This window comes from Mercenaria mercenaria, unplaced genomic scaffold (assembly GCF_021730395.1).
Source record: "Mercenaria mercenaria strain notata unplaced genomic scaffold, MADL_Memer_1 contig_746, whole genome shotgun sequence".
Taxonomy (NCBI): Eukaryota; Metazoa; Mollusca; class Bivalvia; order Venerida; family Veneridae; genus Mercenaria; species Mercenaria mercenaria.
In genome coordinates this window covers 9,808-28,910 of record NW_026463644.1, presented here as the reverse complement: position 1 = coordinate 28,910, position 19,103 = coordinate 9,808, and the positions used below count along the sequence as shown (strand labels likewise).

Here is a 19,103-nt window from a genome sequence, read left to right as displayed (position 1 = left end):
GTGGAGCAAACTACAAGCGTCATCAATTTACCCTCTCACCGATCACCAGAGTGACAGTTACGTCATTTACTACCTGCGTTTGCTGTAAACGCCCATTCGGCGAGCATTTCTGAAATTGGCAGTATATTACACAAATGAGTATATGGTGGGTTTTGTATACCAATGCCTTTTATAAATGCTTAAACAAATATTGTTGTTGATTTAACCACCGGGAGAGGTACTTTCGAACATGTCTTATCTCAGTTGCCACTTACTGCGATGATTTATGTAATTAATCATTTCATGTCCTGGGGTAACTATAAATAATCAGCCATGCTGAAAAACCACGAACATTTTTTTTTAATTATGTGAAAACAAAAATATGTGACAGCGATTCACATACACATACAGTCTTACAAAGTCTGGACATCATAATTGTCATTTGAAACCGTAGAACATACGTATGTGCATTTCTTCTTTTATGTCGAAACCATTTCTTGGACATTTGCACAGCGCTATGATTGGATGATGATATTTGAGCAAGAATGATTCAGTTAGTACGACAAATAAATAAGTCGTTCGAAAGTTGAACAGTTATTATTCATCGCCGAAGGCGGAGGAGGGATATTGTTTTGGTGTTGTCATCACGTCTGTTTTTCCGTGCGTGCGTGCGTGCGTGCGTTCGTCCGTCTGAAACTGAAAATTATTATAATTAAGAAAAAAGCTAGAATCGCCAAACCTTACAAAATTATTAAGCACATAACCATTGCTCGCATATAGTATCATCCCCCTTGACCCAGTAAAATAAGAGTTTTTTGCCTTGATTTAGTTTAAAAAATACTTATAATTCAGCAAGTATTTTAATAAGAATTACCAACCTTCTTATAATGCATGATTAACATATGACCTTTGCTCACATGTGGTATTATCCCCCTTGAAGCAGTAAAACCAGGGTATTTCCACTTAAGGTAATTCTGCACGTTTGAAAAACCGGAAGTGATAGGGTAACGTCATTTATCCGGAAAACGTAGAATAAAGCCTGGATTCGGCGTACGGAAATGAAAATCAATTCATGAATTAATGGAAGCCTGTGGGTAAATTTAATACAGTGGCACTGTTGCTATATTTCTGAAGTCAAAATATGATATTAAAACATATTACACGTAAAAAATCAAAATAATGTCTTATAATTAGCGTGAAATGTCCGGTTCACTTTAATCATGGTCAAATATCTCAAAAATAAGCAAACAGACCTATACATTTTATTTCACCAAATTATAGGACATGTGTTTATTTACAACTGTGAGAAGTTTCACCAAAATCTACATTGTAGAAAAAATTCTATTCGCGAAAATGTTATGAAAGTTATGATTTTCCCATACACTCCCATTATGAAATATTGCGTGAGGTCCAAATTTTACAAATCAGTCTAGCAAAAAATCAAGCACACGATCCTATCTTTTTTATTTGCTGAATTTTTCAGGTATATTCTGAAGTTTTAAAAAATCAGAGTTTAATCAAATTCTACATTGTAGAAAAGATTTCGATCCAAACGTGCAGAACTACCTTAAATTGGTTACAAATAGGGACTTTGACTGTATCTAAATACTCTATCGATAGATCTTATTCGGCGGGGGATATAAATTCACTTTACTTGTTCTACATAAAAGTCTTGCACAGGCTATTCAGTTGAAATATTGCTTTTTTATTCAATTTTAAAAATGCACAATGCATTTCTATATTTAAAGAGGGTATTGAACTTGAAACAAAAACTTTAAATAATTGGAATAACAAGTCAGCAGGCAATAAGTTGGACGATCAGATTTCCGCTTTTTAATGTCAAAAAGGGAGGAATAACAGCATTGCGTCTCAAGTTTCTTTTCTTGTCCCTCATAATTTTATGTTAAATGTGTATATGTCAGACGTAATGAGTGGTGGGAGGGTGGCGAACTGAAGATTTATATCGCATAATTCTTATCCAGTCTTGGCGTACTATTTCATGCGCGTTCTATATCGGAAATCCTTATAGGCTGAACACCACTAAAACCGGCTGTTCTTTACTTCATACGAAATCCACTTACTTTATAACGGTTTTTCGACATTTTCTAGCATATCAGATTTTCAGAGACTTATAATCCCAAAAAGAACTATATCGCTACTTTTGAAAAACAAAAAGGAAAGGGGGTGTTAACTTTAAATAAGAAAACTACAGTTCGTTAAATACAGTACCAAGAAAATGGAAAAACTGCAAGAAAGGGCACTGAGATTTGTTTACGATGACGTTTCATCATCTTACTCTGATCTATTACATAAAGTTAAAATGCCTTCCTTACATATAAGAAGAATGTGTACAATGGCCACTGAAACATTCAAAATCCTAAATGGTCTTGCCCCTGTGGTTCTCTCTGATTTAGTTGTAAAAAGAAATTCTTCCATTAACTTTAGATATTCTAATATTTTACAGGTACCTAGAGTTAACTCTACAACGTATGGTAAGCACTCCTACAGATATGCTGCTCCTGTGTTGTGGAACTCTCTCCCAGATGATTTTAGATCTTGTTCTAATTTTAGCCAATTTAAAACCCTTATTCAGTCTTGGAATGGCACAGTATGTAAATGTACCTCCTGCTCTAGGGGGGTTTCATAACACAGACGCAGCATAAAGTTAAGTGCATGCTTGGCTAAATGTATTCTCAAGCTTAAGATTGCTTTTGTTCCTTTTATTTTTTGCCTTTTAGTTTTGCCGCTTTATATATATTTTTTTTCCAAGCATTGAGTTTCATTTTTGCCTTTGTAGTCTGCTTACTGCAATTGTGTGTACTGTAGATGTGTGTAGTGTGATTTTTGTCTTCCTGAATTTTGCTGTAGTTAAATGTTTGTTTTGTATGTAATTGAGACCTGCTTGTGTTTGTTTCTCAAATGTTGTTTTTCTGCTTTAGTTCATGTTATTATATTCATTTTGTGTTTATTGTAATTACATCCCTTTGATAGAACTAAAATAACATGTTTGTGTACCTATTAACTGTGAAGATCCTTGTTGCTTGCAACCCTGTCTGTCTATTGGAAAATCTAATGATAGAGCTTTTATGTCATGTCTGTATGCAAATTCTTAATTAAACAAAATAAATTTTTTAACCATAATACAATCTATATTCCTATGTTATTTAATCATGTTCATTTTAATGATTATTGATTTACCCTATGAAAAAGATGCTAATCAGGTCACTTTCAAATCTGATTTGAGTGATATTCTGATTTTTTAAGATATTTCTTAACTATGGCACCTTTGCCCCATATTTTTGGTCAACTTGTAACTAATTTCATCTTTTTAAGCATTTTTAAACCAAATTTGGTAAGATTAGCATGTTTCTCATAGATTTTATGTTGTAAATTATCCTTCCTACTTGTAGCTTATTTACATTTGTTAAATACACTTGTTATATAGTCGGTTCAAAAAGCTCTTCAGAGCTTATGTTATTTGTAAATGTCTTGCCGACTCAAAATAAATCTTATCTTATCTTATCTTATCTTATCTTAACCCGCTGAATTTACCCTGCTGTTGAGAAAAGGCACTTGGAAAAAATAAAAAGAGAAGCACTATTTATATTTGGACTACTTGTGATCTGCGCAGGCTTACATTTGTTTTGGTGTGATCAGGCTTATATTCTTTTACTATTAATACATAGTAATACAACCTGAGCGATATTTATTATGTTGATACGGATAGAAAAGGAACACGGTTTGTCAAAACTCATTATTTTATATATGAAGGAAAAACTGGTAGTTAAATCATTATTGATGACTAGTTTAAGATAGTTATAGAATTTGATTAAACCACGATTTTTGAATAAATAGATATGGAACGCCTAGACTGTCTTATGTTTAGAATGACTGATATGCTGGTTAAATGTCGTTCTGTTGAGTCCGAGATACAATATGCTGGGTGGAAATCCCAATGTGTCTAGTTATTGAAGTGTTGTGTGTTGATTATATTTTCTTCAGTCAAGTCAATGTATTGTTGGGTGCTATAGTCGTTATGTTTAGTTCTTGAAAGAAACAGGCATGTGGTAACAGAATTATTTTTAGTTAAAAAGAACTGTTAAATGGTACTTTTATTATGTTGTGTTGTGCGTACATTTTATTCAATCAAGTCAATGTGTTGCTCGGTGTAAAGGTCGTTATGTTCAGTTCTTAAAATAAACAGGCATGTGGTATAAAAATTATGTTCAGTTAAAATGATCTGTTGTGGGGTATTACAGTTATTATGTCCAGTTATAATATTATGCTGTTTGGTGCTCTACTCATTATGTTCAACCATGAAAATAAACAGTTGAATGGTAATTTAATCATGTATAGCTGAGGCTGTGTATTATTGAGTAGTACTTACATTATTCTCAGTTGCAATGATATGCTTTTGGGTGTTATATCAATTATGTTTAGTCGTGAAAAAGAACTGTTAAGGTATTGGACCCCTAATAGTAATGTTTTAAAAATGGCATTTGTTTGGTATATTCTTAAAGTTGACCATGTTTCACACTGTGTTGCAAAATTTAAACAATTTTCACCGTGTTGTTTTTTGTAAATTTGTATAATTTATGGTATTTCCTCACGCTCAAGAAGAGACAAAATTCAATGTGATGGCCACTATCTAAAACGTTTGCAGAGAATTCATTACAAGATTAATTTTGATAAAAGAAACATCAAACTATTGTTAAACAGTTATAAAACACAAAATAAAACTTTAAAATAATTTTTGTCCAGGGTGCCTCAAGTAAACAGATTTAATGAGACAGAATTCTAACTCCAACATTGAAAAATTAAGGTCGAATCCAGTGTGCCTGTTTTGAATTTTGCTCACTTCATTTAAAAATAACCTTGGGGCAATAGTAAAACCTACCTGCATTTCTTCCACAATATGTATCTAAAGAATGAAGGTAAAATAGAGAACTTTTACCGCACGTAACTCAGTATTTTTAAAAATGTCTAACTCTACCCCTCCTGATTTAGAGGTAAATACACACTGAACAGCAAACAATCGCTTATAAAATGAAAATTTTCCACTTTGTACAATTCATCCATAATTAGTCTTGAAAGAAGTAAAAACTTACTAGAAAAAAAGGAAAAAATGGAGAAAAAAAATTGGTCCCAGTGGGGTCTGAACCCACGCCCCCCCCCCCCCCCCCTGAAAATTGCAGTCAAAGTAGGTTTATGGCAGGAATTGAATACTCTTCAAAATGGAGATACTCTATTACGGGTCCAATACCTTAAATGGTACTACCATTATGTTGTGTGCTGATTATATTTTATTCAGTCAAGTCAATGTGTTGTTCGGTATAAAGGTCGTTATTTTCAGTTATTGTTCACGGCTGAACATAATGGATACAGTACACAACAGCATATTAAGTTTAAAAAAAAAAAGCGATAGTACCAATTAACAGTTCTTTTTCACGACTGAATATAATTGATATAACACCCAACAGCATATTATTGCAGCTGAAGATAATGGAAGTATTACTCAATAATACACTGCCTCAGCTAAACATAATGATAGTACCGTTCAACTGTTTTTCATAGTTGAACATAATGCATAGACCACAAAACAGCTTATTATTATAACTGTACATAATACTGTAACTACGGTGCCCCTAAAGTGACATGTTACGCACTTTTTTTCCACTTAGGTAATGTGAGACTTTTTTTTATTTCGTTTAAATAAAATAACTATTTCGTTTAAACGAAATAATTTCGTTTTCCCAATTATAGTCTATATCAAACGTTTCCACAGCTAAATAAATTCAATAGAGTATAGTGTAAGTTTAGTCTACTTTCAACACGTTGAAAGAGCCTAACCTGTATGAAATTTTACAGCTGTAAAAGACCTGTATTTTTGTTCAAAATTACCGTCATGATTATTTCAAATTTACACCTGTAGATTTCATCATCAACATTGATTTTACAGCTGTAGATTTTAAATTACAGCTGTCAAACGACTGTAAAACAGTTCGAATTATGCAAATGAGATACAGCTGTAAAATGAAAAAGTTACGGCTGTAAAAATGAAAAAGTTACAGCTGTAAAAATGAAATAGTTACAGCTGTAAAATGCCTCGAAGTTACAGCTGTAGAAATGTTACAGGTGTTGAAAATGAAGACATTATTTTAAGGGACGAAAGCAGAGGTGCAAAAAGTTTTAGGATGAATTGTAATTTTCTAGAAAAGGTAGCAATTACTACAGAAATGGCAAAATAATGATTTTGTAAGTAAAGAAATAAGTAATGAAATATGTTTACAGTACAGCATTTGCAAAATTCAAGAGTAGGATTTTCAAAGTAGAAACTGTACATCAGTTTTTGTTTTCTTTCTTTGTCATGAAAACATATGACAATTTTGTAATTATATAGTGTCAATAGTTAATGCATGTACATATATATGTCCTTTTATAACTATATTAAATAATAATACAGCTGCACTTACTCAGTAATGGTTAAAATTCCAATATTTTAGAAAATGTGGTTTCTTTGTGCACTTCAGTTATATCCCGCCAAATTTAATTAAAGATGGCTGACAGTGCTCATGTTTCCCTCCAAAAAGTTACAGCTGTAATTTTAAGACATGAACATTGTACAGCTGTAGCTTTCAACTGTAATTTTTTACAGCTGTATTTTTTGAGAACTGCATGTTTTACACCTGTAAATTTCAATTGTATTTCTGGTCATTTTCCACTTACAGGTCTTTTACAGCTGTAATTTCAAAATACAGTTCATTTACAGACGTTTTACAGCTGTAAAACACAGACACTTGGGGTTCGGACCTCCACACACCCCATTCTCCTACGCCCCTGGTTAAGTTTAGCCAATATATTTTAGCATTTTACCATGTATTGAGCATAGGTGACGATCATAAAACGCATTTTGTAACATTTCAGCGTGTTTTTAAAAAATGCATTTTTACCATCAATGCTCTCAATACTAGAAGACATGCAACTTCTCACGAACAATGGGAACACTTGCTTGCGCTGGACCCTCGCTTTGTGTAGCGCATGTCATAAACCGGGAACCAAAATTGTTACTCTTACGGCTATGTTAAACCAGATCATCTCTTCTTTATGTAAACAAACCTCGTGTAACATGTGGTGAAGCGATAATCCGGTATAATGCAGTCGAAACGGTATCAATTTTGGTACCCGGCAATGATATGCGCAGTTCAAAGCAGGGATCTATTCGCAAGGAAGTGTTCCATAGAATTTAGATAGATTGATTTATATTATTTATTGATTTCTCGTCGGAATACAAACGACAGTTGTCGGGACCGGTGTCATTAAACAGAATGGTAACAGATCTGACGATTGATACCAGTGATTCATTGGTAGGGGTTCATTTAAACGTTTAACTGGCTATTGTTTCCCTAGTGTTCGTGAAAAGTTGCATATCTTCTAGTATTGAGAGCATTGATGGTAAAAATACATTTTTTAAAAACACGCTGAAATGTTACAAAATGCGTTTTATGATCGTCACATATGCTTTATACATGGTGAAATGCTAAAATATATTGGCTAAACTTAACCAGAGGCGGAGGAGAATGGGGTGTGTGGAGGTCCGAGCCCCAAGTGTCTGTGCTGTAAAACAGTTCCATTTTTCGTACAGGATACTGAACTTCCTTTTGTCTTTTAATAAAGTCAAATTCTAAGACAATCCAATAGTCTAAAACTCATGAAAAAAACCTGAGTGAAAGAGAATGACATGCTATAGTATTGGATATAAGAAAACTGTGAATTCCCTTTACAATGACAGTGCAACATTAATCCTATATTACAACTCTCCCTTGACCCTCCTATACATCCAATACTCACAAAAAGCAAGTCCCACAATCAAGTGTGCAACCGCATGCCCCAGTTCAAGTTGCATACCACATAAAACTCATATATTCATTGAATACACAACTGTATGAGCTACCAATACATCAAAAATGTGCTAATTTTGCGGATCCAACACATTTGTAAATTAATGGTAGACACCTTGTATGTGAATGATATTCATTTATCCTTTAAATAACTTTTGTACTGTGATTTATTATGTAACATTCTTACAATAAGCAAAGATTGTCTGTTTAATAAGTTATCATTTGCTATCAGCTAAGTCATTCATCTCTTGCAGAATTACAGTACAAAGTTAAATAATATATTCCGTATGTATTTGTTTATTACTTGTCACGTAATCTTTGATCAAATATGTGATAATCTCTTACAATCAGCCAAAATCTTTTCAGTTCCCATGATAGATAAACGAGTGTTTATTTCCTGAAACAACAGTAAACCAACTCTTCAAAATCATATTAACTGATGGTAGTTAGTTCAATGCTAAAACTTGAATTGAGCATGGCAGCAACAGTATATATTCTATACAAGGTCACACTTATCATCACCGCAATGAAGGTCCCAAATAAGACTTCCCTTGTTTTGTTTTCTTCTGACAATGAATTGGACTACTTCATTCTTCCATTCGGTGTGTTTACAGGTCCACCATTTGAACACTATCAATAACGATTCACAAATAATAAACCCTTTAACCGAAACAGCAAGTCAAAATCAGTTTTATTTAATAAGTGATATTCGATAAAAATCACCCATATAATTTTGATTACATCAAAGCAATATAACTCCCATTAACGCTCCCCCTAGAGCCTTGGATGAAAACAAATGCTAAGCCGATGGCCCAGAAGTACCGTGACTAAATTTATAGCCTGGCTGGTTTTTTAAACATGTCATATATTCACTGTTAATCCCAGAAATTCTTCAAATAAGGGTTTTCTATTTGAACTTCTAAAAATTTAACAAAAGTGTCAATGGACCCGTAACTTAGGCTGTCTTTACAACATACATACTGACTGTTAAGTATACTGCATATATTTCGTCAGATAAATAGCAAGTTTCTCACATCACACAGAAGAAAACAACTGAATGAAATCATTATAATTCTGACTATGAAAATATGAAGTTGTTCATCATTTGACTAAAAAACATGAATATTCTCAGTTGAATGCCACCTGTTATTAATCTTTAGCATTTTATGAAAGACAGCATCAGCATAAAATAACATTCTTTAAATGCTTTATACACACGCAAATATTCAGTTCAGTCTTGCCGCATGCATTATCTAGTTATTAAAATTTTGTATAAAGGAAGAGGTCATTGACAGTCACGGGACCAGCATTAGTGGTTGTGGTCTCCCTGTACAACTCCTCTATTTAAGATGATGTAAGTTAACTGAAAACTTTAATTTTGCTGCATCTTTACAAAGTCCTTTTGCTCAGTGTCTCTTCATTGTCAAATTTTATTGTTTCGTTATGTTTACCATTATAACTGAACATAAGGAAAACTTATTCATTTTCAGACACCGGATAAAATAATCAAATTAGATAAAATTTTCTCTCGTTTCTGCATTTTCTTCACAACATACGTGGCTTTCACTGACATTAATTGCCACACTTTGAAGTTATTCTCTACACATCTTGATCTTTCTTGATCTTGGTAATGTTATACACTTGTTATTTTGAACTTTGGTCTCCAACATCTGAGACTGTAAATGAACATGGATTTCAACTATTTTATAACGGACATTGTCATACAGTCACAATCACAATGAATAATCATATACCAGAGACTGGAATCATATACCATCAACAAGTGCAACCACGTAATGGTTATCTTAACCTGGGAATACTCTACATCAACCAAACTGATCATTTTTAATCCGGTCATGTTTATACAGCTGCAATACTTTATACACAAATTGGTTGCATCTTGAAACAGGATACTTTCCCAGGCCATTTATGACATATGTCTTTAAAGCATCATGTCTTGCCCATACCTTGTACACAAATATTTAGCAAACTTGATCCGACCCCAAATCCTTGCTAAATGGTGCATTCTTACCACTGTACTTACAATATCACACACTTCTTACTTAAATGTATATGTATAAACTATAAATTACTATGCATATCCTCGAAGAAGACATTTAAATTTTACCACTTGAACTCGGCACAATCCAACCCCTGTGATTGAAAATTTTGCCTCAAATCTCCAATTTCTATAATGTGCATCCCGGACAAGGAAATGTTACCAAAAGCTCTCTCTGCAACATCCTTTCACAAAAATATTCAAAGGAATTTTAGTTTTTCACGTGCATCTCTGCACAAGACATTCACCACAGAATTGCTCCACAAGAACTTTCCTGTGCATACTTTCCCTACACTATAAAATCATGTGCAGATAATGTAAAACTGGCTGATACCCGTTTTTTTTTTTTTTTGTTTTTTATTGACAAATATGATCATGTCCGCCACTGCATAAGAAATTTGCAAACGAAAACTCGTCTTTCCACGAAAACTGTACATCATTAAACATCATTGTGAATCATTGATAGAAAATATGTAACTGAAAATTCGTCTTAACAAATCTGATTACTATTGCGCAAGAACTTTGCACAAATGATCACTTGCATCATTTTACAATAAACCAGTACTGAAAACCTTTTTTGGCAAGCTTAATCACGCCCATCACCGCATAAGAAACGTTTGACTGAAAAGATGTAATTTCGATAAAATATATTACTGTGCAAAAAAAAACACACTCGATCACATGCGCTATTTCACAAGAAATTTCTTATTGGAAATTATTTTCCTTTCAAATATGATCACGTGCATCATTGCACAATGAACTTCTAATTCAGAATTTATTTCCTGTAAATATTATCATGAGCATAATTGCACAAAATTGTTTCTTTTTGCACAAGTATTCTGTTTTCAAACACGACCACGTTTGTCATTCTAAAAGAAATTTGATCCCGTGTTCATCATTGCAAAGGAAGTTTGTTATTGATTTTTTTTCAAATATGACAATGACGTACGCGTCTGCACAAGATTTGCAAATACATTCACGTGCATCATAACACAAAATATCTGTCGCCGAGAAATTTGTTTTTCTGATTTTTTGTTCTTAGTATTTTTGTTGTTTTCTTTTATCACCATGACCACGTGCATCATATCACCAGGAATTCAACACTGATATTTCTTTTCAAGTAAGATATCTTACATCTTTGCACAAGAGATATGATTACGTGCATCATTGCACTAGAAATATGATCACGTGCATCTTTGCACAAGACATTTGTAAATGAGAAAAAAACGTTTTCTTTGAAATAACACCATATGCAACATTGCAACAAAATCTTGGTCGCTGCAAGTTCATAGTTTGCCTTCACCTCCATGTTCAGCGTTGCACAAATAACCTGCAACTGAAAATTCATTGTTTTGTTGCAAATGTAATGACGTCTTTCACTGTAACAGACAGAAATCTGCAGCCAAAATTCTCGTTTTCTTTTTATTTATTTATTATTTTAAGATATGATCACGTTTTCCATTAAAGTAGACATATGGCCACGTCCATCTCTTCACCAGACATCTGCAACCATTAATCTGCAAACAAGACCACGCGTACCACTGCACTTGATTTTTTTTTTTTTGCACGTGCATGATTGCACACAATAGTAATTTTTTGTTTCCAAATTTTGACACGTGCATCCTGGCACATGAAAGATGATCGCACTCATCATTATACACAAGAACATTTACCGAAAAATGTTTGTTTTCAAATACGATATCGTGCCCTTTTGCACAAGAAATCTAACTAAAACATTTGTTTTTAAATACGATAACGTGCCCTTTTGCACAAGGAATCTAACTAAAACATTTGTTTTCAAATACGATCACGTGCACTTTTGCACAAGAAATCTAACTAAAACATTTGTTTTCAAATACGACCACGTGCACTTTTGCACAAGAAATCTTACTAAAACATTTGTATTCAAATACGACCAAATGCACTTTTGCACAAGAAATCTAACTAAAACACTTGTTTTCAAAAACAATAACATGCCCTTTTGCACAAGAAATCATACTAAAACATTTGTTTTCAAATACGATCACGTGCACTTTTGCACAAGAAATCTAACTAAAATATTTGTTTTCAAATACGATAACGTGCCCTTTTGCACAAGAAATCTAACTAAAACATTTGTTTTCAAATACGATCACGTGCACTTTTGCACAAGAAATCTAACTAAAACATTTGTTTTCAAATACAATCACATGCACTTTTGCACAAGAAATCTATCTAATAACGTTTGTTTTCAAATACGATCACGTGCACATTTGCACAAAAAAAAATCTAAGTAATAACATTTGTTTTCATTACACACAAGAACAGTTACCGAAAAAGGTTTGTTTTCAAATACGATCGCGTGCACTTTTGCACAAGAAATCTAACTATCTACATTCGTTTCCAAATAAGATTATGTGCACCTTTGCACAAAAAATATAACTAAATGACATTTATTTCAAATAAGATCATGCGCACCTTTGCACAAAATGTAATTTTCACAAGAAAATATAATTAATAACATTTGTTTTCAAATCAGATCACGTGCACCTTTGCACAAAAATATAACTAAATAACATTTATTTCAAATAAGATCATGTGCACCTTTGCACAAAATGTAATTTTCACAAGAAAATATAATTAATAACATTTGTTTTCAAATCAGATCACGTGCACCTTTGCACAAAAATATAACTAAATAACATTTGTTTCAAATGAGATCAGGCACATTTTGCACAGAAAGTAATTTGCGCAAGAAATATAACTAATAACATTTGTTTTCAAATAAGATCACACGACAGACTGTGCACTTTTGCACAAGAAATCTAACTAAAATATTTGTTTTCAAATACGATCATGTGCACTTTTGCACAAGAAATATATCTAAAATATTTGTTTTCAAATACGATCACGTGCACGTTGCGCAAGAATTCTAACTAAAACATTTGTTTTCAAATATGATCGTGTGCACTTTTGCGCAAGAAATATAACTAAAATATTTGTTTTCAAATACGATCACGTGCACTTTGCACAAGAATTCTAACTAAAACATTTGTTTTCAAATATGATCGCGTGCACTTTTGCACAAGAAATGTAACTAATAACATTTCTTTTCAAATAAGATCGCGTGCACTTTTAGGCAAAAAATATAACTAATAACATTTGTTTTCAAATAAGATCACGTGCATTTTCGCACAAGAAATATATCTAATAACATTTATGTCCAAACAAGATCACGTGCACTTTTACACAAGGAATCTAACTGTTAACATTTATTTTCAAATAAGATCACGCGCACCTTTGCACAAAAAGTAATTTGCACAAGAAATGTAACTAATAACATTTGTTTTCAAATACGATCACGTGTACTTTGTATAAGAATTCTAAGAAAAACATTTGTTTTCAAATATGATCGCGTGTACTCTGCACAAGTAATATAACTACTAACATTGTTCTTAAATAAGATCACGTGCACTTTTGCGCAAGAAATATAACTATAATATTTGTTTTCAAATACGATCACGTGCACTTTGCACAAGAATTCTAACTAAAACATTTGTTTTCAAATAAGATCACGTGCACTTTTGCACAAGAAATATAACTATTAACATTGTTCTTAAATAAGATCGCGTGCATTTTCGCATAAGAAATATATCTAATAACATTTATATTCAAACAAGATCACGTGCACTTTTGCACAAGAAATGTAACTAATAACATTTGTTTTCAAATACGATCACGTGTACTTTGTGTAAGAATTCTAAGAAAAATGTTTGTTTTCAAATATGATCACGTGTACTCTGCACAAGTAATATAGCTACTAACATTGTTCTTAAATAAGATCACGTGCACTTTTGCACAAGAAATCTAACTAAAACATTTGTTTTCAAAAACGATCACTTGCATTGTGCACAAGAATTCTTACTAAAACATTTGTTTTCAAATATGATTGCGTGCACTTTGCACAAGAAATATAACTAATGACATTTGTTTTTAAATAAGATCACGTGCACTTTTGCACTAGAAATATAACTACTAAGATTGTTCTAAAATAAGATCGCGTGCACTTTTACATAAGAAATATAATTAATAACATTTGTTTTCAAATAATGGCAAATGCACTTTTGCACAAAAATATAACTAATAACAATTGTCTTCAAATAAGATCACGTGCATTTTCGCACAATAAATATATCTATTAACATTTGTTTTCAAACAAGATCACGTGCATCTTTGCACAAGAACTATAACTAATACAATTATCTTCAAATAAGATCTTGTGCTCCTTTGTATAAGAAATCTAACTTAACATTTCTTTTTAAATAAGATCACGTGCACCTTTTGCACAAGAAATATATCAAATAATATTTACTTTCAAAAAAAAAAAAAAAGATCACGAAAACGTTCGCACAAGAAAATAGCTAATAACATTTGTTTTCAAACAAGATCACGAGCACTTGTGTACAAGAAATATAACTGATAACATTTGGGTTTTTTTTAATAAGAACATGTGCATCTTTGCACAATAACTATACCTAATAACGTTTGTTTTCAAACAAGATCACGTGCATCTTTGCACAAGACATATAACTATTAGCATTTGTTCTCAAATAAAATTGTGTGTACCTTTGCATATAATAAATAAAACTGTTATCAAATAAAATCACGTGCTCCTTTGTACAAGAAATCTAGCTAAAACATTTGTTTTCAAACAAGATCACGTGCACTTTTTGCACAAGAAATATATCTAATAACATTTGTTTTCATACAAGATCACGAGCACCTTTGTACAAGAAATATAACTATTAACATTTGTTTTCAAATAAGATCACGTGCATTATTGCACAAGAAATGATAGGATTACGAAAACCATTGTACAAAATAATTAAGCAATGTTTGCCCCAAACAAAAGCAGATATATATCAGTGCACTTGAAATTTGTTTTCAGAAAAGAAATGAACACGTACATCATAGCACAAGAAATTATGATCAGGCTCATCTTTGCCCAAGAAATGTAACTGAAAAACATTTGTATGAAAGTAAGATCACATGCAACACTGCACAATAAATTTGAAATTGATTTTTGTTGTTTTTGTTGTTTCGCAGATATGGCCACGTGCATCATTGCACAAAAATTTACAAACAATTTCATGTGTACCATTACCCAAAATGGTAGAAAACATCATTTCAACTTTCCACTTCAACGTTACTGATTGTTGCAACGGGTAAAGTATTATAATTAGAGTTAAATGAATGGTTCCCGAATTGTCAATTTGTCACATGTTTTCGCGACTAAGCATATTGTCATACGGCTGTCATGTAATTAAAAGCAAGAAAAATGTGAATAACGGTCTTTGTCCGTTGGATATTAGGAGTTCATGCGCAAACTACAAATAAAATGGATAAGACTATATATACGTGTTTTGTACAACGACATGACGTTAAATAAAATCAAACGTAATGACGTCAAAAGTGTGTTTGGGTAGGCATGATAAAAAGCCCGGAAAACGCGACAAACGTGCAAAAAAGGTAATTACAGTAATGAAATATGAATAAAGACATATTTATGTTTCATTTGACAGATTTTCAAAGATTTTTGAAGTTGGGCCGATTTTGACTATTTCTGAATTTACCCCTTTGCTACTGCGAAATTAATTCGTATCTTCCTTTCTATGCAAACAGCTCTCCCTGAGTTATGTCATTAAGCTTTGATTTACTTGACCCTTGTTTGTTTATGCAAGTGGCTGTGACTGTATTATCTGTAAATATCAAACATATCTTTACAAAAAAACTGTAATGCTATTGAAAACTGCCAAACTGCCCTAAGCTCTAGGTGGTTCCTGTTTATATCCCATTGACCAATTCATTTACAGTACTCCAACCCTCTAGGGAAGATTCTGTGAACAGTGAAAAGTATGGGGTACTGCAGGGACAGCAAATGTTTCAGCAAAAACCCAACTATTTTCTGCATTGTTCCGCCACATTTACGCTTTAATAAGCATCTTTAAGATTACAGCTTTGCTAAGTATAAACATGGTTTCATCAGTAAAATAGCAGATTTGGGCGTTTCCATTTTAAAATGTTTCGAATCAATATATTCATTTAATCTTTAAGATCAACAGAACTAAACCGTCTTTTATATACCTGATAAACACATTTGAATATCTAAAATCCGGAGTTTTTTTTGTTTTTGTTTTTTTAATACATGATCATGTGCATCATTTCGCCAAAATTCTGTCATTGATATTTTTCCCTGTCAAATAAAATCTCCTTGCACGAAAAAATATGATCACGTGCATCCTTGCACAAGAAATTTATAACTAAAAAACATCATTTTCCAAATGTGACCACACGTATAACTCACAAACATTAGTTCAGAAAGTTTATCTATTTTTTTATTTTCAAAAATTTCATCACGTGCGTCATTGCACAAAACATATGCTATTGAAATTTTATTCCTTTTAATACTTCCTATCACGTGTTTCCATGCTGACAAAACCATACCACAGGATTTAATTGGTTTATTTTATCCTTTGCACCCATAACATAATAAATATTTTTGGTATTTTGGCACACAAAAAAAAACTACAACAACACAACAAGCACTGTCAACAGTTTTGAGTCCTTAACAAAACACTTAAATACACATGTCCCTACATCACTTTTACTTGAATATCCTTCACTTGCAACTGTAACACCGTCTTTCAGGCAAAGATTCAATTAAATACCTAAATCACCTCAGACTGCCAATAACATTATATACCACCAGTTACACGTGCGACAACACAAATAAACTTCACGGTTTTGATCGCCACATAGCATTCTTTATATTTCGTTGTTAAAAAAAAAATAATTAAAAAAAAAAACTACTTTCAGTACATAATAATACCATTTACCTGTGCCAGTAGCACTACCAACCTTCGTTACTCAAAACCTAATTCTAGTAGCATACTCTAGTAACATTTTGAACAATTTCTACTAGTTGCAGTGTACATTCAGACTATTTTCTAACATATAACAAATAATGTCTCAATTTGTTTATATTTCAGTAACAAAACAATGGCTATGCTTCCAGTAAATATAACAGAAACTATGAGGGAAAAACTCAAGTTGACAGTCTATCATGGCAACAAACTCTTTTTAATACATTGATCTACCAGTTATATGTGCTAGTTGATAAAATTGAATATAGACGTATATTATATACAGTATAACTTACATTCTCTACAACTGTGATTAAATCTCGTCGACACTGCACATCACAGTAAGTGCATTTCACTTTTAAGATTTCCAAGTTATTTAAACATTTTGTGCATTAGACTACTTTCAAAACACCAACTGAAAAACCAAACATAACAATTCAGTTCTGACAAATAAAAAAAATATTTGATATCAGACCTCTCGTCAGTCACTTTACTCTCATATATTACAATTTTTAATCACTAATCTTTAGCATCTCATATTAGTGTGGTTGCAATAATGAAGAAAATAAACATACCGGTTCGATCCACTTTTCCTTATTCCTATCACCTCTCATCGTCTACCTTACCTTTTACTTTTCCATACATATACTAAAGCATAAGGAAGACTCAAAATGATTCATTGAAGTGATGAATATATGCAGTCTAGCTACTTTGTTACACAAAAGTGGTTTCTAATTCAACTTTTTTTCGTTATTTCTCATTGTTGGATATACACATTTTACATTTTGATATATTAACTTTGTGTAAAACAATGAATCATCACTGAGAACAATAAATAACTTTGCCTAAAAGATAAAACCTTAATAACGTTTCTTAATGTCGTAAAATTTCTTAATGGAATTTATGCATTATTTTACTTTATTTTCATGCACAACCAAACTTTCTATCAAGGCCTCACTACAACTTATAAAAAACTGTCAGTGTAAGCCATGAGAAAAGTGTGCATTTTGTATACTGAATACAAAGAGATTTAAACAAATATAGGTCATATTTTGTCTGCCTGATCAGTTTTTGGAAAAGGACTTATCTGTTTTTCTTTCACTTTTGACCAATGTTTTATATTGGCTTCAGTTTATTGGTCAATTCAGAGTTGTTCCCCTTAGATTTTCTTCGGAAGGTACCATCTCTAACTATAGCATCCAACAATACATTGACTTGACTGAAGAAAATATAATCAGCACACAACATAACACTTCAATAACTGGACACATTGTAATTTCCACCCTCAATATTGTATCTCGGACTCAACAGAAAGACATTTAACCTGGCATCTCAGTCATTCTCAACATAAGACAGTCTAGGCGTTCCATAGATAGATAGACACTGAGAACAGTTTACTAATAAAAAAGAGGTCGTGTGCTTGGTGTTTTTTTCAAGACTGATTATGTGAAATATGTTCCTCAAAGAATTTTTAATCATGGAAGTTTATGAGAAAATCACAATCTTGACGACATTTTCGCGTAAAGAAATATTTCTACACTGTAGATTTCACAACTGTTAATTTAAAGAAAATCGTTTTAAAGTCGAATTTATGATTGAATTCAAATTTTTCATGTTTAAGTAATTTTGGTTATATATCTAATCTTAAAATGATAGCAGTATTGCCATTTTTACCAGTTAAGACGAATGTTGCCGTTCCTGTGTGGATTCTATGTATTTCGGATAAATTAAGTTACGCCTTCACTTCCGGTTATCCAAACGTGCAAAACATATGTGCTAGTATAGTATTAACTCAATCTGGGACCATGCTGCATTTTGCATACCTCGTGTGATCCGGCCTGTCAAAATCCACAAGAGCCGAACACAAAATCCTAGATACTGCCTGCTTAAGCCGGTGCTAGGGGGCGTTGGCAGTGTTGCATTTCCCATTACTGCTCATGAACTGACTCAATCAAACCGAGTCTGCAATTTTTACTGTTTGCCTTGCTCTCGGTGCTTCCGAGAGATCTACTTTTCAGATTTTATTTAAAAATTAAGCATTATTTCATAAAAATAACAAAATAATCTTACCTAAGAAACCAAGAAGATATATGTGTCCTTTCCATTATTTTATTCTCAAAAGTATGAATTAAAACAACAGGTTAAACACGTAAACTCCTTGAGGCCGATATCGTAACATACCTGCAGCGGCGAGATAAGAATAATCCGCGTTATCTTATTGGTCAAATCATAGATAACAATTAGTTTGATTGACAGCACGGACCC

The 19,103-nt window shown here is 32.5% G+C and overlaps 1 long non-coding RNA gene across 1 annotated transcript; it reads right to left on the bottom strand.

The window, feature by feature from the left end:
- Nucleotides 1–316: 316 nt before the first annotated feature.
- Nucleotides 317–19,022, bottom strand: LOC128554788 (uncharacterized). The gene is made up of 2 exons (XR_008369696.1): nucleotides 18,909–19,022; nucleotides 317–675 (listed from the first exon to the last, which is right to left on the bottom strand). It is a non-coding gene; the product is annotated as an uncharacterized LOC128554788 (long non-coding RNA).
- Between the last annotated feature and the right edge of the window lie 81 nt (nucleotides 19,023–19,103).